Raw genomic sequence first — 24886 nt, 5'->3', positions numbered from 1 at the left:
TGACCATGCATGGTTCACCTTTTGCACGATTACATTAAAGGAAAGGGGAAATTTGACACATGTTGTCTTACCCAAGGTGGCATGGGACTTCATATGACTCAATAAATTACATATTGTATAACTTTCTAAAGATGTCAAATGTCAATACCAAGGACTTATATATTACCTACCTTATCTAGCCTTAGGAGTTGGTGGCATCCTTTACTGCCTCCATCAAGAGCTTCACAAATTGTCTAGATCTAACCTCCCTTATCACATGGAACTTCTTGTTACCTTATTGCCCCAAAAGCCCATTTTCTTTGAGAAAGTACCACCATCACTTTTCCTTGATATGAGTAGCCAAACATGGTTAGGTGAAACATTTTTAGCAAAATATTTCTAAAATTTGTTGAGGACATCAGAGAGTATCTGTTGAGAGAGGTTTGCCTCTCTGAAGTATTACATCCACTTCTAGAGGAGGAAATAAAAAGAGGAGAAAAATGAAAGGAAGAAAAAAAGAACAAAATCTCATTTTGTGAAAAGTGATCTAGAATTTACATGATAAATTTTCTTCTATACTAAGCATCTACCCTTGAGTGCCTTTTAAAAAATGGGTGCAAGATGTAGGACAACTTAAGACCTTGTAGTAGGTGTACAATCTATGAATTGGGCTACTCTACCAATGAGCAACAACCCAATTGGTTGGGAGTGTGTGAGAGTTGTGGGAGGTCAAAGGTTCGAAATCCACGATCGGACTACTCCACGATGCTGTACCCTTCTAGGTGCAGCAATGAAGGTGAAAAAGATGGGTGCTAGGCATAAAAAACCACATTACTCATTGAGTTATACACCCTTCTAGGTGCAGCAATTAAGGTGAAAAAGATTGGTGCTAGGCACAAAAAGCCACATTACTCATTGAGTTATGCACCCTCTCCTTCTATATGCATATCCATATCTTTCACCATTCATCACTAGCACCACCGTCAACTGCCATATTCATCCCTCCCATCAATCATCCACCACACCATCATTTGCCTTATTCACACCTTAAATCACCGTTCTTCTTCAGATTGTATTTCTTTTTCAAGATTTTTCCATTCAAGCCTCGTGCTTTCACGAACATTATATCATCAAGTATTGGATGTAAGGACGCTTAACAGGTCGACATGAGTGCAGGTACTGTCCATTCCTTCCATTCCTTATCTGCCTGGCAGTGGTGCCTGATAGTTTCTCACATGATAGTATCGATCGTGTTTTCTTTCTATTGAAACTTCACCAAACAATGCCGAAACGACTAAAGAAATTCTTAACAATATACGCGTGGTGATTCCAAGCAGTTATGATCATTCACCGATAATTTCAGAATAGATTTTGCTCGTAAAATCCATCATGCAGCTCATCCAAAAGCTCATTCATAAGGTCATCCTCAAATTCAGTTTGGTCGTACAGGATAAAAATCCATTCTAGCAGGGGAGCTGCCTTGTAGAAAAAAACAATTCACAAGCTCATCTGCCCTTTCCTTCCATATTACATCGTATCTTCTGTGGTCCATGTTTATGGGCTTACATAATGCCGTAGGAACAGGCAATGGGTGTAACAGCTTCTGCGAATAATGTGCTTGACTCAGACATTGTACTCTGTCTGTGTTTTCCAAAGTATTTCCTTATTGAAGGCAAATAGATATGCCTTTGTGTGATGGGAACATTGGTGAATGCTGGACTCAAACAATGTGCTCTCTCTGGTAATACTTAGTGGATTCTTTGTGACTAATGAATGGAAGATCATTCATATCTGAAATGTTGCCCTAGGATCCAACTTGCACATGAGACACAACATAAGGTGTATCCATCGCTAAGAATATATAGGGAATGGACATCAGACTCACCTCATAGCATAGAACCAAATGGTTTCACCCTCAAGCTCTTGCTGATGAAGAAGTCCTCAGAAGCTCTTGCTGATGAAGAAGAGGCTGTAATCTCCCTAGAATAATGGTTGCCATCAAGGAGACTATTGGAGTTAACTAGAGGAGAAAAAGCAAAGATGATAGTTGGTCCAAGCCTCCCAACAATAAGATGATTCGCCTCACCTAACTTACCTATTACATTTTGCTTTTGATACATGCAACAACAAAAGCTAGACAATGGTTTAAACTAGGTAAGGCAGCATGTGTTGGCTCTCTTCAGTTAAAGGACTTTGTACTAATGATTAGTTGTTCCCGTTAATGTAAGATGCTGGATGGTAGGTAGTTACTAGAGAAGAAAACTAGAATATTGAGCAGCTGTTTGAGAAGAGCAGCAGCAATAGTAGCAGCAGTAAACAGTGAACACAGATCTGGTATTTCTTGGAGATCTTTTGGATAGTAAACTGCAAAGAAATGCTTGAACAGAGATATAGAACTCAAACTGTATGACAAACATAGTGAAAGCAGTAGAACACAAGAAGAAGAGAGTTCAGAGTGATGAATGAATAATCAAGTGGTATGCTAGTATGATACAATGGGCTTCAAACCTCCATGTCTTAGGTGGATTGGGGATGAGGTGAGTTGGTGGAGTTGGAGGCACCAATGAGCTCCGAGAATGTGCTGTACCTCAAATGGACCCCAAAATGCAGCAGGCAGTCTCTAATGATGTCAACTAACTGAAAACACACATCAATGTGGATGAAGACAATGCCACCTAAGGTGGCAATGCCACCTATGTGTAGCAGACTGAAGACAATGCCACCTATGTGTAGCAGACTGAAAACATAGCAGCCACGAACCACGAACCGCAATGTCCTCCTAAAGGGGTGTGAGGGTAGTGGAGAGGTTGGAGAGAAGAGGTGACGGACTGAATGAATCAGCCATGAGGAATGAATGAGAGAGTGGCCTATAAATAGGCATAGTGAGTCTAGGATGGCGCCCCTTTTTGGGGCTGCAAACCCTGAACGCAAATCCTAAATGCAAAACGTAGAAACACAAAAATGCAAACTGCGGGTGAAGGGTTTCTCAACACCCCCTCTCAGGCCCAAAAAGGGGAACAAGAGAAGAGTGAGGTGGAGATGCAATGCTACATGTTGAAGAATGCTTATGCAGTAGGTGCCACTTGGACAGTGTCCCTCGTGGGGAGATTGTTTACTTGCCCAAGCGCCCTAGTACAAAGATGATGAAAACATGCAATGCATAGGAGGTAGAGGATTACTAAGATCCAAGATTTTCACCAGAAAGGGGACTTGCAATAAATAACAGTAGACAGAGTGAATTGGAGAATCCGAAACTCAACCTCAGGAGAGAAGCCACTAACTTCGTGCATCCATGTTGGAAGGAATACGAAAGCCTTGTCACCAAGTCGCGGCTGAACCTCTGAGGTCCCGATCTAGGTGGTACTTGAAGATCTTGGGTATCGGTAGAAGAGATGACTGGTCAAAGACAACCACCCCAAGAAAGTAGAGGATGGGTGAAGAACTTCATGTGGAGTAGGTTCCCCCTCTGAGGTGGGAGGTGGAGGGGCCCCCACTGAAGTCGAAGAAGAAGTAGATGCCCCCGCTAAGGGCAAAGAAATAACATCCCCCTCTGAATCCCCCTTTGAAGTAGATAGGGAATCAAAAAACTCATGAATCACTGACTCTGAAATATCTAATGACGAAGGAAGTGCTGCCGGTCGTGCCGAAGAGGAAGCCGGAAAGCACCTAGAAGTGGCCTCTCGAACTTGAGTGGAAGAGGGTGGAAAAGAAGGAGGCTCAGGATGAGCCAAGGGTGGGGCTCAGAATGAGTAAGAGGTGGGCAACAGTCGCTGTCTCTTAGTGGAGCAGACTGGGTAGTCGAAGAAGAGAAAGGAGTCAAGCAACCATTGTCTCTCGAAGGAATGGACTGACGAGGAGACGGTATCAAATAATCACTGTCTCTCGGTGGAGTGAATTGCAGATTCGTAGGTCGTGGAAGCCACTATACCTGAAAATAAATGGGAGAAAACTGTCTCTGGCATTGCAACGATCTCCAGGAGGTCGTAGCGCCAATCGATCCTCCATGTGCTTGAAAGGACGTAGTGCACATCAGATGTGTCTTATTGCCTTGAGCATAGTACTCTGATAGCCGATGCAGAACATTTTCTGTGGCCCAAAAAGGAAAGGTGGCACAAGGAGTGCCTGGTGGAAGACACATACTCCCGGGGGGTGGGGAGCAAAGGTCGAAGTCGGCAAGCATCAGTGGTGTGTCCGGTGATGCCACGTAGGAGCACCCAATAGTCAGGACATGTGTTGGTAAAGAAGTCATGGATACCAGTGTGCCTTGCTGAAGAAGAAAGAGGTCAGCCACCATGAACCACGAACTGCAATGTCCGCCGCAAGGGTTGTGAGGGTAGTGTGAAGCACGAACTGCAATGTCCGCCTCAAGGGGTGGGAGGGCAGTGGAAGGGTTGGAAGTGAGCTGCGAGTGGGAGGAGGATGCGACCAGCAGTAAGAGGTTGCAACCAGTAGAAAAACGTAGGTGAGGAGAGAGAAAGACTAAAAACGCAGGCAGCAGGTGAGAGAAAGACTAAAAACGCAGGCAGGACAGCCTGTAGGAGAGAGAAAGACTAAAAACGTAGGCAAAAGGTGAGAGAAGGACTAAAAACGTAGGAAAAAACAGCAGCAGCAGTCAATATGCTGAAATCAACTCCGAACAGCGTGTGATAGGCTGGAAACAGGCGCCAGACCATTGTAGATAGCAATGGCCAGCTTGGACCGCGATGTCCTCCGTGTTTGGGGTGTGGTCAGCAAGCTGAAATACCTGAAATCTGCAAAAACGAGATTGTTTTCTGAATGGAGAGTGATCAGCAACAGTTGTTCTGCTGTAAACAGCTGCAAACTGCGGGTGGAAGGCTGGAAACAGGTGCCAGACTGTAGATGACAGCAAGGAACAGCTAAGACTGTGATGTCCTCCGTGTAAGGGTGTGGGCAGCAAGCTGAAAACACCTGAAACTTGCAAAAACGAGATTTTGATGCAGCGGAAGAAGAAGTGGATACTGAACCTGCCACCAGTCTTTGCGTTCATTGGAGTGGAGGATCTTTGCCACTGTTTGAGCAGAACCGGCTCTAATACCATGTCAAAAGATGACGTACCAGCGAAACAATAGGGTTTGCGGGGAGGAACACGGAGTGAACTCGGCAAACATGGAGAAGAGAAGAGAAGAGAGAAGAAACTTTGATGAATGGAATGATGAAGATCTGAATCATGGAGTGAATGTGATACAAGGGACCAAGGGTGCCGTAGCACAAGGAAGATGATGAAGATAGGCACGAACCACGAACCGCAATGTCCTCTTGAAGGGGTGTAAGGGTAGTGGAGAGGTTGGAGAGAAGAGGTGACGGACCGAATGAATCAGCCGTGAGGAATGAATGAGTGGCCTATAAATAGGCATAGTTAGTGTAGGATGGCGCCCCTTTTTGGGGCTGCAAACCCTAAATGCAAAAACGCAAAAACGCAAACTGCGGGTGAAGGGTTTCTCAACAAGGAGAGCTAGACGGGATCGTGTGGATGGCATGCCAATGAGGTAGAAGCAATGTATGGTGTAATTGGAGGCAAGTTCAACTCTTAACGATGTCTCTCTACTCTGCATGCCAATGAGGTAGAAGCAATGTATGGTGTAATTGGAGGCAAGTTCAACTCTTAACGATGTCTCTCTACTCTCCTCTTGATGAGTTCAACATATTTTTCAGTGGCAAGTGCATACATCTTCTTGGTAGGAATACTTGGAAGGATGATAGGAGGGGTTTGTGTTTCAAGGGGTTATTGTGATTCTCTTTGAGCCTCCATGGAGATAGGTGTTAGTGCCCAAGGACGTAGCTCTTGAGGAGGCTGCTTTGGTGATGGTGGATGAGACATCTTCCCTTTTGCATTCTTACTTCTCTTCAAATCCAAGCTTTTATATCAAGGTTGAAGTATCTTTGAGTGTACCTTGCTGTAATATCATGTAAAGAAATGCTTGAGCAAAGATAGAGAAGTCAAAGTTCAAGAAAAACATAGTGAAAGCAGTAGAACTCAAGGTGAAGAGAACTCTAAGTGAAGAATGAGTAATTAGACTATGTTGCTATGATAGAATGGACCTCAAAGCTTTGTATTTTGTGTGGATCAGGGATGAGGCCATTTGGAAGAGGAGTCGAAGACACCGATGATGACCACTTTGAGAGTGTGTTCTACCATGAATTGATCCCTCAACATACCAAGCAGTCTTTGATGATCTCTGAGAGGTGGCGCCAGTTGAGAGTCAGCCCAAACTGCTGAAAATGAGAAAGTGATGACATTAGCTGATCGGATAAGCAGCACGATGACGGGCTACAGTAGGGCAGTCTGCCTAGCAACAAAATGTAGCATGCAGCAGCGTCAGAGATGAGCTGGGAGCAAAATGTCAGAGTGCAGCGGTGCGGAAGCGTAGGACTGAGAGAGAGAGAACGCAGTGAGAGAGAAGAGAGAGAGACAGTGGAAGATGAAGATCTGCTGTATAAAGTGTGCTGTATACAAAGATATGCAGATATATACACGGGCGCAGTGCGCTGGACTGCGTGTCTCCACCTCGACGATGCAACCTGCTGTTCACCTCGAAGTCCGCTGCAGTCTGCACTATCTTCTATTTGAAATCTGCGAACAGAGACGGAATCTGCGCGAGCCTCCAGTCTGTAATCCGCGAGCAGAAGAATGTGGGCAGAAGACTGAAAACTCGGCTATAAATAGCCAAAAATCTGGGCGCCAGAAAATGCAAGTCGGCTGCATTAAATGCAGCCGACTGTACTGCAGCAAGTCGGACTGCCACGTAGCAGTCCGACTGGACTGTGCAGTCCGACCAAGCAATGATCTCTAACACCCCCTCTCAGAGCCTGGGCGGGGCAGAAGCATGAGGGATCTGGAATGTCTCCGAAGTAGAGCTTGGGGAAGTGCCTTCAAAACAAATCTGCAAGACTATCCTCCGTCTTGCAGTACTCCACGGTGATGGTCTCATCTAGAAGCTTCTCTCTGATGAAGTGGTATTGGATCTCTATGTGCTTCGTCCGGGCATGAAAAACAGGATTCCGTGCCAAGGCAATGTAACTCTCATTGTCGCATTGCAGCAAAGTAGGAGGAGTCTGATCCGTAGATACAAGCTCCATCGGTGAAGTAGACCGCCGCGAAGCTTTGTGGGGAATGGTATCCCTATGCTGCTTCCCACGAATGCAGGAGACACATGGCTGCTGGCTCACCACTATATTCGGCAATCCTCGAACAAGCTGTCCACGTGACGCCCTCCGAAGATAATCATAGTTGAGGTGACCAAACCGAGCATACCATAGCTCTGACTGTGTCTGAGAGGTAAGAAGAAGAGTAGAGAGGGTGGTGGAAGACTTCAATTTATAGATGCCGTTCTCCTCATATCCGGATGAGAGAATCTTCCGTGACCCACGATCAAGGACTCGCACCGAATCACTGTCAAACCCCACCAAAAGTCCAAGGGAGCAAATCTTATGAACTGACAGAAGATGATATCCTAAACCTGGTACATGCAAGACCTCTGAGGTATGGATACCACCACGTCCATCTGGAATAAGCTGCATCTCACCCCGTCCTGCAATCGACACTGAAGAGCTATCTCCAATGAGAATCTGCCCACGCGAGGGTCGCAACTGGGCAACACCATTTGATGAAGGAGTCATGTGCCGAGAGGTACCACTGTCAACGATCTGCTCTTGAGCTTGAGGAGCTGTCATCGCAGCATCAGAAGCATTCGGTGTAGAGTCCTCAATGACAGCTAGATGAAGAAATGCAGCTGATGAGGGTGCAGCCGCCGCTCCAGAATCCTTCGTGTCCTTCTTGTTGGTGTCCTTCTTGTCTTTGTCAGGGCAATCCTTCTTCCAATGGCCGAAATATGGCATGTGGATTCTTTGTCCTTGTCCTTGTCCTTCTTTGACTTGTTATCCCCCTTCTTTTTCTTTTGGTCCTTCCCCTTATTCTGAGAGGCTTGACCTGTCAGTGCCTCCGACTTGGAAGCATTCTGTCCCTTTAGTTGTTCCTCTTGGTCCAAGACCATAGGAACCAACTCTTCCCACCGAAGAGTGGACTCCCGCCCCGAAGCAATAAGGGTGGAGTGGAAAGCACCGAATCGTGGCGGCAACTGGGACAAGAGTGTGATCGCCATGTCTTCGGAGAAAATAAGCTTCCTCGCATTCTGAACCTGCATCTGAAGCTGTCTAAGCTTGTTGATGTGCTCCCGCAACGAAGAAGACTTGTTTACGGACAAGGTCCGCATCTGAACCTCCAAAGAAACCTGCTTCATAAGGGTCATCTGGTTATACATCTGATCAAGCTCCAGCCATATCTCCCAAGCCACCGTCAAGTGCTCGATGTGAGCTATCACGGCTGTAGTACAAGACAGAAAAAGAAAGGAACGAATCCTTGCATTCAGTTTGTCCCAGTGAGACTGTGCCTTGGCCAACTCCGCACGAGCATCGGAAGAGAGTTTGGACTCATCTCTCACCGAGGGCCGGTCGATCTCCTCCTGTACAAGCTCCACCAAATCATAGGACTCTAGGATGGCCAACATCATTACGCGCCAGATGCAGTAGTTGTCGCCATCGAGCTTCTGATCTGCGGGAAGAGCCGGTAAGACAGGCACCTTCCGGTCCATAATCGTCTGGAACTCCAAGTCAATCTCGGTAGACATCTTCACCTGTAATGCCTTCACAAACGCAAAAGCAGCCCCCTCTGACTGTGAAGACTCAGCCTGCTAGGGCTCTTCCGCGTCCCAACACTTCTTCACCCGTCGGAGGCAATGAAAAAGCAAAACCTGCACTTGAAAGCTGAAAACTCAAACTTCCTCCTCGTCAAACAGCAGTAAACAGCAGCAAATCCACCACTTGGACTCCTTTCCCGCGCGCCCACGCTCGCTTCAGCCTTGTTCCGAGGCGCAACCCTCTTGCCTGCCCTCAAACGCTGAAAACGCAGCCTTGTGTCGCGATAGAAACTCCTCTTTAGGTTGGTTCTGCACTCGGTCAGCCCTTCAACACTGCTCTGATACCATGTCAGAGTGCAGCGGTGCGGAAGCGTAGGACTGAGAGAGAGAGAATGCAGAGAGAGAGAAGAGAGAGAAAGAGACAGTGGAAGATGAAGATCTGCTGTATAAAGTGTGCTGTATACAAAGATATGCAGATATATACACGGGCGCAGTGCGCTGGACTGCGTGTCTCCACCTCGACGATGCAACCTGCTGTTCACCTCGAAGTCTGCTGCAATCTGCACTGTCTCCTGTCTGAAAACTGCGAACAGAGACGGAATCTGCGCGAGCCTCCAGCCTGTAATCTGCGAGCAGAAGAATGTGGGCAGAAGACTGAAAACTCGGCTATAAATAGCCAAAAATCTGGGTGCCAGAAAATGCAGGTCGGCTGCATTAAATGCAGCCGACTGTACTGCAGCAAGTCGGCAGTCCGACTGTACAGTCCGACCAGGCAATGATCTCTAACTCAAAACACAGCCTGTTCTAAGATGCTGGGTGGCTTGAATCGGCAGCAAAACCTGGGGAATCTGATGCCATACTGCACTTGAGAGACTCTTGGCAATTGGCAATAGTGGACAAGACTAAAAACACAGCTGTAAACTGCTCCTGAACAGGTGGCTTGGCTGGGGAAAAGTGTGAGACGACTGAGCAAGGTATTTTTGGTAATGAAGATGTGTGGGAAGCACTCTAGATTAGGTCGTATGGTTGGTAGACTGCTCAAATAGTTGGGATAGCACCTCGAATAGAGTTATCCATTGGTAGAGGGGTGAACTCAACCTTTCTTCTCAGATAGGGTGGTAGATGACCTGATTCATGAATTGTGTGGTAGGGGGACTTGCTTAAGCTATTGCATTAAACACACACAATAGACACAAGAGGAAGCTCACTCAAGAACCCAAGAAGAGAGATGGAGCCCAAAATATTTTCTTGCTGGTTTTTCTTTCTTTTTCCTCTCACAATACAATATATGCCCAATATAGATAAGATACAATATAATGGAAAGTGACCTACTAATTCAAACGGTGCATAACTTTGGTTACAAAGTGACTTAGTACCAATGCACTAAGGACACTTCAGGGTTAGGGCAACCGAGTCCTATAAATAAGACTCAAGGCCCTATTGTGCACTTTCATTGTGTGTGATTACCACTCTTGGACTCTTGGCCCGTTTGCCGACGTATCCATATACTGGGATGGTGTGGGTTGGTGGTATGGGTTTCCAACCCTTGGGATGTGGTCGTGGTGTTGAGCTAAGAAATGTATTCCATGTTAATTAGCCACTTAAACAACCCTATAACAAGCTTAATTTAATGAAAACCCTAAAACAGGGAGTGGTGCGAGAGAGGTTAATGAAACCCTAATTTGGGAGGGTCCATCCTCATCTATAAATAGACAGGCTACCCCCATTCAATCTCATCTCTTTTGTACAGGTTTCTTACCCTTGTGTATAGATCTTAGCCATTAGTCTCCCACCATGTGGTGGTCCACCCTTCGCAATTGTTGCCATCACCTCGTTTACTTCTCTATTGTGGCCTTTTATTGTTGCGTTTTACTACGTTGTTCTACTGCAACATTTTACTGTTGTGTTTTATTGTTGCGTTTTACTGTAGTGTTCTATTGCGGCGTTTCACTATGCCGTTCTACTGCTATGTTTTGTTGCTTTGCCCACATCATCAGGCATCATCCTGCGCAATCGCCTCAATTTTCTCACTTTGGTGATTAACGTTTGCTGTTCGTCTTACTTCAGTGTTCCGACTAGTAGTCACAGTACTTGGGATCCGTCTCTAGTGGACGTCACTCTGACACACCACTCTGCCCTAGGGCACACTGTATACTCTTACATTCATTTGCGTTATTCATTCACTTCAGAGTTGTGTTCTTTCTATCCCTTCTTCTATTTGTGTTTGAGTTTTGAGTTTTGCTTTCTGTGTTTGTGTTTGTCTCGTTGTGCTTTTGTCGTGGTTGTGCACTCTATGTTTCCTCAGTGCAAACCCTAGCAGTGCCTCCACACTCTTCTTCGCATGGTATCAGAGTTGGTGCTCTTATAAAGAGTATTATGCGGATATTGCGGAGTGCTAGTCTTTGTATGAGAGGCACACAATACGACTTGTAAGCGAATCATAATGTCACAGACACCTTCTCGTGACCCCATAATGTCTTATTAGGCTTCTCCATCATTGGAGGCCTTGAGGAGGCATTATAGACTCGGCGAAGAAGATGGCACTCCATATTCACCCTCACCATCACCCTCTATGTTTACACCCATACCAGATATCCTAGATTTCATTAACCTCATAGAGGAGGAGTACCTACGCAACAAGTATAGGCGAGAAGATATCCCTTCTTCTAGTTTTGCTACTTCTTCCGGGCCGGCCGGTGAGACTGGCCATCTTTCTAATCATGGAGGCAATACAACATTTGGAACGACTAGTGATCCATCTTCATCATCTTGGCTAGGCCTTGTGTCAAGTTTGTACAACCCTTTTGAGTTGTGCGATTCAAAACCCTCTCTTGTTTTGCCTTTTGGTATGCAGGATTTGGATGGTTTAATGTATGTAAATCTTAATAGAGGGGGCTCAAGAAGCATACGTTCATAATCAAGTATATCTACATCTTTTGTTTCATTTGTGCAAGTTAATTACTCTTTTTCTCTCCCTCCCATCCCACCCTCTTCTCTTGAAGCCATATCATACTCATGTCAAAAATCTCGGCTTACATTCCATATCCGCCTCTACCACATTGGGAGTTTGACCTTTTCTCTCCACTTCTAGCACATTCTCATTCTCTATTCCATATTCACATCACGGTGCCTCGTTAGGGGGTATTCCACCTCTTAACACTATCTCCTACCCTTTTCCACAAGCCATTTTGCACTATGGGACTTCGTTACAAGGAATGCCACCCTCTAACATAGTTCCATCTACCTTTCCTCATGTAGACACATCTTTTCCACTTGGGATTACTTTGATGGGCATCCTTCTCACTACCCCCAACTACACACACACCATGACCTCTTAGATGCAGGGATTTCCATCCTTTGCTTATGGTACGCTGTCTCACTTTTCATGGGTTACTCCTACGCAGGGATTTTCATCCTCTACTCCATGTGTCCCTATCCCTCCACCATGGGTTCCTCATGCAGCAGCAATGCCCATGACTAGTCATCCCATGCACACATTTGGATCGATCGTGCACACTTCTCGAATGCCTGGTGGGCACTATGGGACCCATTCTTACGTTTACTTCTTGTGAGAGTACGCAACAGAAGAAGGAACTTGAACATATAGAAAGAGAGAGACAATATATAAGAGAAGAAGAAAAGAAACCTTGCATTGAATAAGGAACACATGGTGAATTCAGAAGGACTTATTAGTCCCTGCACGCAGCCCACATCGTCAGTGAGGGCACCGGATCAAGCTGATGATGAGGCAGCACCGAAGATGGAGGAAGGTGACGGAGTCGGAGTGTGCACCTGCCAAGGAAGTAGGGAAGATGATAATCTAATTGATTGCCAAGTGGAAAATGACAATAAATAGCCAAAAATCCCAATCGGGGGACAAAAATATGTTTGACGATCATTTAATGCTGGTAGGCTTCTTTGAGTCGGAGTTAGAACCTGAAGAACTCTCGTGTCTTTTAGCCTCTGACTTCCCTTTTTTCTGCATCCCCCCTCCGGAACTTGCAACAAAAGCTTTAGTGGAGGTGGATCCACTAGCTACCTCTTTGATGTGCTCGTCATGCTTCAAAACAAGCAGGGCAAGCTCCTCCCATAGAAGCTTCTCATGGGTCCTCGATGTAAGAAGGCTAGTGTAGAAGACATCCAACCGGGGAGATGGCAGGTGAGTCAAAAGAATCATGGCCATATTCTTTGAAGAGATCATCTTGCCAAGGGACGCAAGCTCATCCCTCATGTCCTCCAACCTGTTGATATGATCCTTCATCATGGAAGAAGAATCATCAACAATGAGCATTCGTAATTTTTTCTTGAGAATAATCCGATGGGCAAATGTCTTTTGATGGTATAAAGAAGCAAGCTTTGTTCACACTTCCGTTGCTTTCCGCAATCTGCACACATGCACTAGGGCAAAATCCTGTAAGCTCATAAAGAGGAAAGGTCGAGCTCTTGAGTTGAGCCAATCCCATAAGGCCGCACGATCCATTGATGATCCAATGGTGGGATCCTCCACTTGACGGGGAATAGGGTGGGTAACAAACTCCCAAAGATTGAAGTTATCAAGGATACACTCCACCTTACATGACCAAAGCGAGTAGTTGGAACCATCAAGCAAGCACTTGTATAGAGGGTGCTTTGGAAGGCATATGAAGGCCAGCAGAACGAGCCTTTTGTGAAACATGGAGAGAACAGGGAGGAGAGGGATCTTGTACAAACGGGCTAGGTGACCTTTAGTCGTCATGTGAACTAGCACAAAAATCTCTCCATCTCTTAGATGAAGGAATAGAGACTCCAGAGCTCATCCTCTGAGTTAGCAAAGAATTGGTGATAAGACATCTTTGTATATATTTGCAAAACACCCATAAAAAGTTATGTTTGGCTATGGACAGCCCTGAGACAAGAGGAATCGGCTACATGATACAGAGAGCTCGATGTAGAAGGTTCGTCTGAGGGAGAAAATACAGTTTATTGCTCACGAAGGATGGAGAAGCACTCAAATGCTGATGTGAATGCTGTCACTTGCTCTTGAAGGGTTGCGTTTGATTGCAGAAGGTAGTCGCTTGCTACTAGGAGCTTGCGGTTTCAGCAAATGCAGATGTGGATGGCCTCACAAACTCCGTCGCTCTCAGATATCATGCTCTAATACCATGTGAGAGTGCACAACGGAAGAAGGAACTCGAACACAAAGGAAGAGAGAGACAATCTGCAAGAGAAGAAGAAAAGAAACCTGCACTGAACAAGGAACAAATGTTGAATACAGGAGGACTAATTAGTCCTTGCATGCAGCCCACAACGTCAGTGAGGGCACCAGATCAGGCTGATGATGATGGCAGCACCGAAGACAGGGGAAGATGATACAGTGGTAGTGTGCACTTTCCGAGGAAGGAGGGAAGATAATAATCTTAGTGACTGCCAAGTGGGAAATGGCTAGAAATAGCCAAAAATCCCAAAAACTAGCTGACCTGAAATTTGGGGCCAAAAATATGTCTGATCAGTATTTAATGCTGGTCCGACCAGCATTTAATGCTGGTAAAAATGCTAAAAATGCTCAGAAAAATCCCGGAAAGGGTGGACAATATTCGGCAAGTAAGGCAAGTTGAAGAATGCAGTAATTGCCCTTGGAAATGCACATAAAAACTCGAATGGATGAGAAAATGCATTGACATGCGATAAATTGAGTGATCTAGAATGAGCTACCTCCTCCGTCAAAACAAGTGATAGACAAGTCAAAGCTCCTAAAGTCCTCGTTTGACTCAAACTAAGGCTCATAGACAGGAGATGACAAGGCATGACAAACATGATTGCTAACACTTCTTTCCACCACAATACCCACCCTATCCACCTTATCTGAGCACTATTACTCTTATTGCGTTAGCCAAGAATGCCTTCACGGATAAGACTCGTTTCAACGGGTCGAATTTCACTACTTGGTCGAACTATATGCAGCAATTGCTTGAGTCTCATGGCCTTTGGGACCTTGTTGTTGGTCTTGAGCCTATGCCTGACCCTCATCTAGCCCACCATGATTACATCTGTCTATGGAGAGCTTGCAATGCCATGGCTAATGTCGAGCTTCTGTAGGGTTTGCTTCTTGAGTTTCACTCTCAGTTATAGTACTTCCCTCTTGCATCGGAACGTTGGAGTCATCTCATCGATTGCTATGCGGCCCGAGATCGCACTCTACGTATAAACATTGATTTTGAGCTTTAGGAGTTTTTGATTGAGGAAGGGGATGATATAAAAGCCAAGTTGGTCCAATATCGGCAGCTACTAGTCGAGTTTGCCACTATTGGCGCTACAAAGTTAGATGACAAGTCATGTTCTTCTTGAACAAGTTCCCCAACAAATACTTCCATTTTATCCAACACATTATTCACTGCCTAGATTGTTGACCTTCTATGAGTTTGAGTGTCAATTCTTGTGTTACACGAGGCCTCATGATCAAGTCCATAAGAAGTCCTCCACTCACATCTATTTAGAGGGTTGAGGGTTGGTTGCCTCTTCTTTGGAAGAGAAAACCAATAGTGGCAAGAACTCGAAAGATGCAAAGATAAGCCAAAACAAGTGTGACACCACTTTCTCTGACGGAAACAAAGAAACAGGACCCCCTTGGTAGCAAATTCCTAAGAAAAATAGATTTTGCACTATTGCTAGAGATTAGGCCATGTGGATGAGGAGTGTCGTACCAAGGCCCAAGGTCTTCCTTTTAGAAAACCACAACAGACTACTATGACTACACAATCTAGTGGGGCTACGCTTCCCGCTGTTGCACCATCTGCTCCTTTAGTCCCCATGGTTGCTGGACATGTGGCACACGAATAGCCTTAGCAGCCATTCTACTCTACTCTTGAGGGGTTGACTAATTGATGTGCTAGCATTGATCCTATTGTACTTTACGCATCCATTCCTAGGAACTCCACTGCACCTTCTAGGCCTTCTTTTCCACCTTGTCGTATGCAATGGTGGCCACACACTCAGCCTTTCATTTTCAAGTCTTCTGTTGCATATACACACACACACACACACATTTGCATTATTGCACTTGTTCACTCGGTTCATTTTTCATTTTAGTTTTGTTTTCCTTTTTAGAGCATCTCACTACTGACCTTTGTGATTGCAAATTTTACTCTCTTTTGTAGGCTTCGTTTTCAGTGTAGGGCTAATGTACAGATTTGTCTAGTCTTACTTGGGATGGAGACATGGGATGCACACCGTTCCATTCATGGTTTTATTTTTCTAGGAGTTTTGTTGTTCTACCAGTATGGAGGCTTCCCCAGGATGGTACATCATCTCTCTTGATGCGATCATGGTGGCGACTTCTTCCTTACTTTTTCAGTCGGGATGCTTTTTCTCATCATGGTTCTCAGCACCACACGAAGACCAATATTTCGCTCTTCCTCCTTCGACATCGCCATTCCAGGTTGAGAGGGGGTTCCTACCCTTCATAGTATTCTACAGGTTTTCGTACTTGTCTTCGATATTGGCCTTGCCTTGTTGTACCTTCACCCTTTGCATTGAATGATTTCATCATCTTTGTACTAGGGCGCTTGGGCAAGTGAACCATTTTCCCACGAGGAACATTGTCCAAGTGGCATTTGTTGTATGAGCATTTCATAGCATGTAGCATACTCATTGTGCAGAGTACCAGTAGATGAATCCTAAGCTGTTTTCACCGGTGGTTTGTACACCACACCACCATTACTTCATCGCCATTCCCTCTTTATCGACATTCCCGAGTGGATGGGTAGCTTGTTTGTTTTGTTATGGGTTGGACATAACCATCCTTCTCATTCTCCGGTCTTCTTTGTTGGGATGTAAAGGTCCTTTATTCACCTCCGTGTATTTTACATGTGTATTGTTATGTTGTACATGTGAATGCACCCTTACGGGCCCTAAGTATAAATACATTTTATTCTTTGTGTACCAACACATTGTTGGTACACCCAAATCAGCTCGTACTCTCTCTGACACTCACTCTCACTCACCTGCTCACTTCTCTGCTGCAAATCTTCACGCTTCCGCTACCCGCGCACACCAACAACTGGTGTTAGAGCTTCGGCTAAGGTGCTCGCGCTCCTCGGAGTCCGTGCGAGACATCTCTAGTGTTCGCTCGCGTGAAATCGACAGGTCATTTTTGACCTGGCAGGCGAAGACAGGTCGTGTCTGACCAGCGACAGCTCACACAGGTCGTGTCTGACCAGCGACAGCTCACACAGGTCGTGCCTGACCAGGCGACTGCTCACAGGAGTGCAGGCGACAGTTTCCCTGCAGGCGGCAGGTCACAAAAGTGAAGCGACAGCTGAGGCGACAGTTTTCTTGTAGGCGGCAGGTCAAAATCGTCAGGCGACAGCTCACGCAAACAGGCGGCAGTCAGATTTGACCTGCAAAATCAGGTCACGACAGTTTATTTGATCCTTTGTGTGATTTTTCACACTTACACAAGCCCCGGTTCATGCGCGCAGGCACAGTTTGCAGATTTGTGCAATTTTGAGCCTGGAAATTTGGGGCTTTTCCCAGATGTGATGTTGTTTATGCTTGACAGTGGCATCTGTGTCAGAAATTGCAGACATTGTGCGCATTGACCTCAATCAAATTGGGGATTTTGCCAAATTTGTTGGAATTTTACTCGTCCGAGTAAAATTTCTTGGCATTGGACCAATAAAAATTGGGGCTTTTCATGTATTGATGTAATTTTGCTCAGCTGAGTCAGTTTGGCTGACATTTGCGCACATTTGGACCTGGAAATTTGGGATTTTGTGCAGAATTTGATAAATTTCTGCATTATTTGCCTGTGCAGTGGCTGGTTTATATAAAAACAGCAGAGGATTATTGCTGGTTATGCAAGAATAGCAGTGTATTTGCTGATTTAGTTTTGTGCTCTTGCAGTCATTTACACTTGTACTTGTGATAAAAATGGCTGCAACTTCTTCCAGTTCTGACATTAAGAGTTTGATGGAAATCAAACGGTTTGATGGTCAGGGTTTTGATCTTTGGAAAGATCGTATGTAGGGCATATTGTTAAAGGATTGTGAGGATGCTTTGTAGAAGGATAAACCCACACAAATGTCTGAGGCAGATTGGGCCAAAGTCAATAAAAAGGCTGTGGCTTATATAAACATGGGTGTCACTGATGACATTTTGACAGACATTAAGGGTTTAGACACTGGTCATGCAATATGGGAGAAGTTGAAAACTACCTATGAGATCACCACACCTGTCAATCAGGTGCATTTAATGCGCAAGTTGGTGAATATGCGGTTGGATGAGTCCAAGCCTGCAGCTGAGCACTTGAGTGCATTTACTGGTATTTTAAATCAGCTCAAGGATGCTAATTTGGATTTTGATGATAAGTTGAGGGCGATCTTTTTGATCATGACATTGCCTGACTCTTGGGAGACTTTGGTTGTTTCTCTCAGTAATAACCCCAATCTCACATATGATGGTGTGAGGGGTTTGATCTTGAATGAAGAAATTAGACGTAAGTCTAGTGGAGAAGGCAGCAACTCAGCTTATAATGTTAGAGGCAGGGCTGAAAAGAAAAATGCAAATGCTGGACAGAGAAGCAGGAGCAAGAGCAAAGGAAAAGAAAAGAGTGATGTTACATGCTATCAGTGTGGTCGGAAGGGCCACAAGAAGCCTGATTGCAGGTATTACAAGAAGAAACAAGAGAGAAAGAAGAATGTAGGAGACAAAAAGAAGAAAGAGGAAAAGACAGACGCATCTGAGGCAGACAAAGGCAAGGAAAATGCCAATGTGGCCTCCAGTGTTGTCATAGAGGAGCTCTCGGATGCAGAGGCTGATGTATTATGTGCAGTGGATTATGATGCCCTTGTATGTCACATGCAGGATATGCAGATCACCAAAGCTGATGTGATTGATGCACTTTTGTCAGTTGATGATGGTGTCACTCAGACTTGGATTGTAGACTCTGGTGCCTCTTTTCATGTGACTCCATGCTTGGAGTGCTTTGCTACTTTTGATGCAGGCTGTTATGGCAAGGTTTACCTTGGAAATAATCATGCTTGCAGCATTGATGGGATTGGCACCATACACTTGTCTTTGGATAATGGGCAAGAACTTGTGTTGAAAGATGTCAGATATGTGCCTGGCATCAAGAAGAGTTTACTATCTGTTGGACAGCTTGACTTGCACGGTTATACCACACTGTTTGGTGGTGGTTTGTGGAAATTAAAAAGGGGTTCCATGCTGATTGCTAAAGGAACCAAGAAGGGCACTTTGTATTGTCTGCACTGTAAAGCCTTGAATGGCAAGTTTCTTGCAGTTGCTGAAATTGGCTGTCATTTGGAGTTATGGCATAAGAGATTAGGCCATATGAGCCTGAAAGGACTTGATGTCCTTACCTCTTTGAGGGTTGATGGAAAAGGCTCTAAACTTGATTTTTGTAATGATTGTCAGTTTGGAAAGCAAATGAAAAATTCCTTTTACTCTGGTGTCTCCCGTAAGTCAAATGTCTTGGACTTAGTGCATTCTGATGTATGTAGCATGCCTGTGAAATCGTTGGGTGGTGCTGCATACTTTGCCTCTTTTATTGATGATTGTTCTAGGAAGATTTGGGTTTATTTGTTGAAAAAGAAAAGTGAAGTGTTTGCTGTTTTTAAAATTTTAAAACTTTTCATGCATTCGTGACCACTCAGACAGGTAGAAAGTTGAAATGCTTGAGAACTGATAATGGGGGTGAGTTCACATCTAATGAATTTAAGTCCTTTTGTGACTTGCATGGGATAAAGAGGGAGCTTACAGCCCCTTACAGCCCTTCTTCAAATGGTGTGGCTGAAAGATACAATAGGACTCTATGTGAGAGAGTGCGGTGTATGCTGTCCATTGCTAATCTCCCTCATGAATTTTGGGGAGAGGCACTTAAAACTGCGGTTCACATTTGCAACCGCTCTCCAAACAGGTCCTTAAATAATGGCATCCTTGAGGAGGTTTAGTCTGGCAAACCGGCCTCATATGATCATTTACGAATATTTGGCTGTGATGCTTTTGTGCACGTTAGAAATGAGCTGAGGAATAAACTTGACCCGAAATCCACCAAAGGCATTTTCATGGGCTATGGTGATGAGGGTGAATTTGGCTATAGAGTGTGGCTACCTCAGTCTAAGAAAATTGTTCGCAGCCCGTAATGTTGTGTTTAATGAGGCAAAGTTGTTGAACATAGGTATGACCCCTCTTTGCATTATGTGATGCTTACTGATGAGGGTGAGCCTCTGACATATAAAGAGGCCAAGTCATGCAAATTCAGCAATAAGTGGGAGCTAGCTATGCAGGAAGAGATTAAATTTCTGTATGCTAATGATACTTGGGATCTTGTGTCGTTGCCTAAAGGAAGAAAGCCTCTTCCAAAAAAATGGGTTTACAAAGTAAAGACAGTTGATGGGAAACCCAAGTACAAGGCAAGATCGGTTGCCAAAGGGTATGTACAGAAGGAAGGGATTGACTTCCAGGAGGTCTTCTCACCTGTCATGAAGATGGCCACACTATGTGTGCTTTTTGCTCTCACTGCTGTATTGGATTTAGAGCTGTACCAAATGGATGTGAAAACAACTTTTCTGCATGGTGACATTGATGAGGAGATCTACATGAAACAGCCCGAGGGTTTTGTAGTTCCTGGAAAAGAGCAGTTGGTGTGTAAACTAAAACGCAGCTTATATGGGCTGAATCAAGCACCACGGCAGTGGTACAAAAAGTTTGACACTTTTATGCTCTCTCATGGGTTTACACGCAGCCATGCAGATCATTGTTTGTATATGAAAAAGGATATAGATGGCAGCCCTATCATACTTGTTTTGTATGTGGATGATATATTGCTAGCTGGGAAGAGAAAGACTAGCTTGGATGCTCTCAAAGATCAGCTGAAATCAGCTTTTTCCATGAAAGATTTGGGGAATGCAGAGCATATATTGGGCATGAGGATTCGTAGGGATAGAACGCAGAAATTGCCGTTCTTATCTCAAGAAAAGTACATTGAAAAGGTACTGGACAGATTTAACATGGCTGAAGCTAAGCCTCTCAGAGTACCCTTACCTCCATACCCTAAGCTTAGTAAAGCCAACAGCCCAAAAGATGACATGGAAGCCAATGCTATGAAGGGAGTCCCTTATGCATCAACTTGTGGCTCTCTTATGTATGCTATGGTGGCTACTCGTCTAGACATTGCTCATGCAGTGGGAGTTGTCAGCAGGTTTATGTCAAATCCTGGCAAACCACATTGGGAGGCTGTTAAGTGTATTCTTAGATATCTAAAGAGTACACAAAGAAAATGTGTTTGCTATGGGCAAGGTGCACTTAATCTGCAGGGTTATTGTGATGCAGACATGGCAGGTGACTTAGATAATCGCAGGTCCACTAGCGGGTATGTCTTTACAGTTGCTGGAGGGGCCGTCTCTTGGTGCTCCAGGTTGTAGAACATTGTAGCACTGAGTACTACTGAAGCTGAATACATATCAGCTACTGAAGCTTCTAAGGAAGCTATATGGTTGAGCAGACTCGCAGAGGATCTCAGCGTGTCTATGAGTACTCCAGTGTTGGGATGTGATAGCCAGAGTGCTGTGTATCTGGCTAAAAATGCCATGTATCATTCACGCACAAAGCGTATTGATGTGCGATATCACTTTATCAGACAGATTCTGGAAGATGGTCTCATCACATTGACCAAGATCAAAACACAGGACAACCCTGCAGATGTTCTCACTAAAAGTCTAGGCAAGGCTTAGCATGAGCATTGCATACGACTAGTGGGAGTTGGTTAAAGGTTCACTCCGGACCTTTAAGTGGGATGTTGTTGGGATGTAAAGGTCCTTTATTCACCTCCGTGTATTTTACACGTGTATTGTTATGTTGTACATGTGAATGCACCCTTACGGGCCCTAAGTATAAATACATTTTATTCTTTGTGTACCAACACATTGTTAGTATACCCAAATCAGCTCATACTCTCTCTGACACTCACTCTCACTCACCTGCTCACTTCTATGCTGCAAATCTTTACGCTTTCGCTACCCGCGCATACCAACAACTCACTCTCACTCACCTGCTCACTTCTCTGCTGCAAATCTTCACGCTTCCGCTACCCGCGCACACCAACATTCTTCTCAATGAATCGCAACCATCTCTCACTTAAAAAAAGAAAAACAAAGTTCATTGGAGTTCCATCTGTCTTTGTAGGGCTTGGAAGGCCACTGGGCAGTTGACGAGTATCATTTGTCTGATGCCTTGTCCTCTCTAGGGTGACTACTTGGACTCTCTCTCGCTAAGATAACCATCGTCTTTGTAGTCTTGGCACTGGGTAACCATCGTTCGTTCTTTGTCTGATGCCCTGGCTAGTTTGGGGTGGGACGCTTTGGGAAAACTGGACTGGCCTTCTCTTCTCACCTTGTTTTGGGCCTAAGAGGGAGTGTCGAGCTAAGAAATGCATTCCATGCTGATTAGCCACTTAAATTACCCCAAAACAAGCTTAATTTAATGAAAATCCTAAAATGGGGAGTGGTTTTAGAGAGTTCAATGAAACCCTAAACTAGGAGGGTCCATTCTTATCTATAAATAGACAGGTTGTTCCCATTTAGTCTCATCTCTTCCGTACAGGTTTCTCACCCTTGTGTGTAGATCTCAACCATCAGTCTTCTACCATTTGGCAATTCAGCCTTCATGACTACTGTTATCACCTCGTTTGCTTCTCTACTACGGCGTTTTATTGTATCTTTCTATTGCAGCGTTTCACTACGGCGTTCTATTGCTGCGTTTTATTGTCGCGTTTTATTGTGGTGTTCTACTATGGCGTTTTATTGCGGTGTTCTACTGCTATGTTTTGTTGCTTTGCCCACATCATCAGGCATCATCCTCTGCAGTCGCCTTAGTCTCCTCACGCTTTGGTGATTAACGTTTGGTATTTGTCTCACTCTGTTACTCTGACTGGTGGTCACAACACTTGGGATCTATCTTCGGTGGACGTCACTCTCCGACACACTACTCTACCCTTGGGCATAGTTATACTTTTACATTCATATATAGCATTCATTCACTTCAGAGTTGTGTTCTTTCTATCCCTTCTTTTGTTTATGTTTGTGTTTCTGTGCTTGAGTTTTGAGTTTTGAGTTTTGCGTTTAGGGTTTGAGTTTTGAGTTCTGTGTTAGTGTTTGTCTCGTCGTGCCTCTGTAGTGGTTGTACACTTTGTGTTTCCTCAGTGCAAACCCTAGTAGTGCCTCCACACTCTTCGTCACATGTGGTTCGGAGTACTACTGGCTCCCACGCTGAGTTTGGCTTGAGTTGTGTCTCGTGAGTAGGTTGGATTCTAGGGGGACATTTTAGTAGAGGGTAGGGGCAGAGGGAGAAGGTGGGTGTAGAAGGCGGGGAGATCAGAGGGCAGGGGTAGGGGGCAGGAGGGTAGAGGCTGGGGTGGGAGGTCAGAGGGTGGAGGCTGGGGTGGGAGGGTAGAGGATGGGGGCGGGGGTGGGAGGGCAAAGAGAGAGAGAGAGAGAGAGAGAGAGAGAGAGAGAGAGAGAGAGAGTGAGTGCGCGCGCATGTGTGCGTGTGTGAAGGGAGATGTTAGAATGTTTGCGGCCTAAGGTGAATTGAAATATGCTTTAGCCTTAAGCTGATTTGGAAGTGTGCTTAAGGCTGAAGTTGAGGGTGAGTAAGCTTGCTTGAGACTTCAGGTTGAAATGCAAGATGTGAGAGTGAGAAGTGTGCTTGAGGCTTAAGTTGGCTATTGACTTGAAGTGGCTTGAAGTTGAAATTGAAAGGCTTGAGGCTTGAGGCTTAAGGTGTGAGGTGAGTTGGATTGATGCTTCATGTACATATTTATAGGATTAGAATTAGATTTAGGGTAAAGGTTTGATTTTGTATTTTCTTTTCTAAATATTTTGGTTTACCAATATTCTTGGAGAGAGAGAGAGAGAGAGAGAGAGAGAGAGAGAGAGAGAGAGAGAGAGACCCCCATGATCCTTTTACGAAAAAAAAAAAAGAGACCCCCATGATACCAAAAGTCATGACTTATTTCCAAGGGGAAGTTCAATGTCCTTGACCAAGATCTATCTTAGGTATCCCATTGGTCCACAACTTCTTCTACCAAGGTTTCCCACTATAAAGGCTAGGATTGTTTGTCACCATGACACCTTTAACTTAATCTCATATGTGCGCCTTTTACGTACATAATTGAAGTGTTACAACTTAAGTATCTCACATTAAGTTAAAAATTCACGTCCTCATGACAAGCCCTTCAATCCTTGCAAGCATTGTTGATTGCACTAGTAGTGACAAAGTCACCATTTGCCACTAGAAATCCGTATCGATATTATAGTTAAACATGTACATCCATTGTTTAACCATGCTCATGCCCTTTGTATGTTTGAAATTCTAGTCACTTAAACCAGTTGTGATCCACACATATGAATCATAACCATTGTTAGAACCAAAAGGGATGCATCCACATGCCAAAAATATTTATGTAAAACATATATAAGCTAAAAACCACATGTAACTTATGCAAATGTGCTTCTCTTGTATCGCTTGTAAATGTAAATTGCGTACCATCTATGTGTCTGATATATATTTTCCAAATGTACAGTTCATGGACTCCATACATATTAGCAATCTTGCAAATACATAGTTTTAGAGCCTAGGTGCAAACCATACACATCTATTTACCAAGTCATAGTGACTACTATATTGAATAGTGATACCAATGGTAGAAATATTATCAGTATACAATATCCTAAATGCAAATTCAATATATTCAAGGTCCACTACATGATTGAATTATTGGTCACTATAGGGGAGTGGAGGTGCAATCTCTCTCTTGAGATCACCAATACTCTAGACCCTCTATGCTTTGCTTTTCTCTAATTGAAATACATCAAGGTAAAAATGCATCATTGAGGATAATTTACCAGGTCACCCTTCTCCATCAATTTGCATCCATTCATAGGTGAAACAATCTTGAAATTAGCACATGGAAACTTTCTCTCTTAACTTGTCTCAAAACCTCCACTAGGTTTTAGGCCTTTGTTTCTTTGGATCACATAGATCCTTGAAACTTTTACATTGTTGCAAAAAATGATACATTAGTTGTATCTCGTTCATGACCATCACTATACGAAGCATTTGCACGACCAACATTCATTTCATGAGTCCCAAACACACAAGGTTTAGTAAATGCATTAGCAAATATGCCACTTTGTGCCCCATGCATCATGCCAACATTGCTATATACAAAATTTTGCATTGCACTTGCCATATCTGGA

The 24886-nt window shown here is 44.4% G+C and overlaps 1 protein-coding gene across 2 annotated transcripts in view; it reads left to right on the top strand.

Moving 5' to 3' along the window:
- The first annotated feature begins 933 nt into the window (after positions 1-933).
- Positions 934-24886, top strand: part of ALKBH2 (oxidoreductase, 2OG-Fe(II) oxygenase family protein) — a 36367-nt gene continuing 12414 nt past the window's right edge. The window contains exon 1 of one of the 2 annotated variants that reach the window (XM_087696681.1): positions 934-1155. The gene's annotated coding sequence lies outside the window, so the exon portion shown is untranslated. The remainder of the gene's footprint in view (positions 1156-24886) is intronic. The other variant, XM_087696680.1, reaches the window with a different exon arrangement.

The sequence above is a fragment of the Lygodium microphyllum genome, chromosome 17 (genome assembly GCF_053477565.2).
Source record: "Lygodium microphyllum isolate KBCC chromosome 17, Lygodium_microphyllum_v1.1.10, whole genome shotgun sequence".
Lineage (NCBI taxonomy): Eukaryota > Viridiplantae > Streptophyta > Polypodiopsida > Schizaeales > Lygodiaceae > Lygodium > Lygodium microphyllum.
This window is presented reverse-complemented; position numbering and strand designations above follow the sequence as displayed.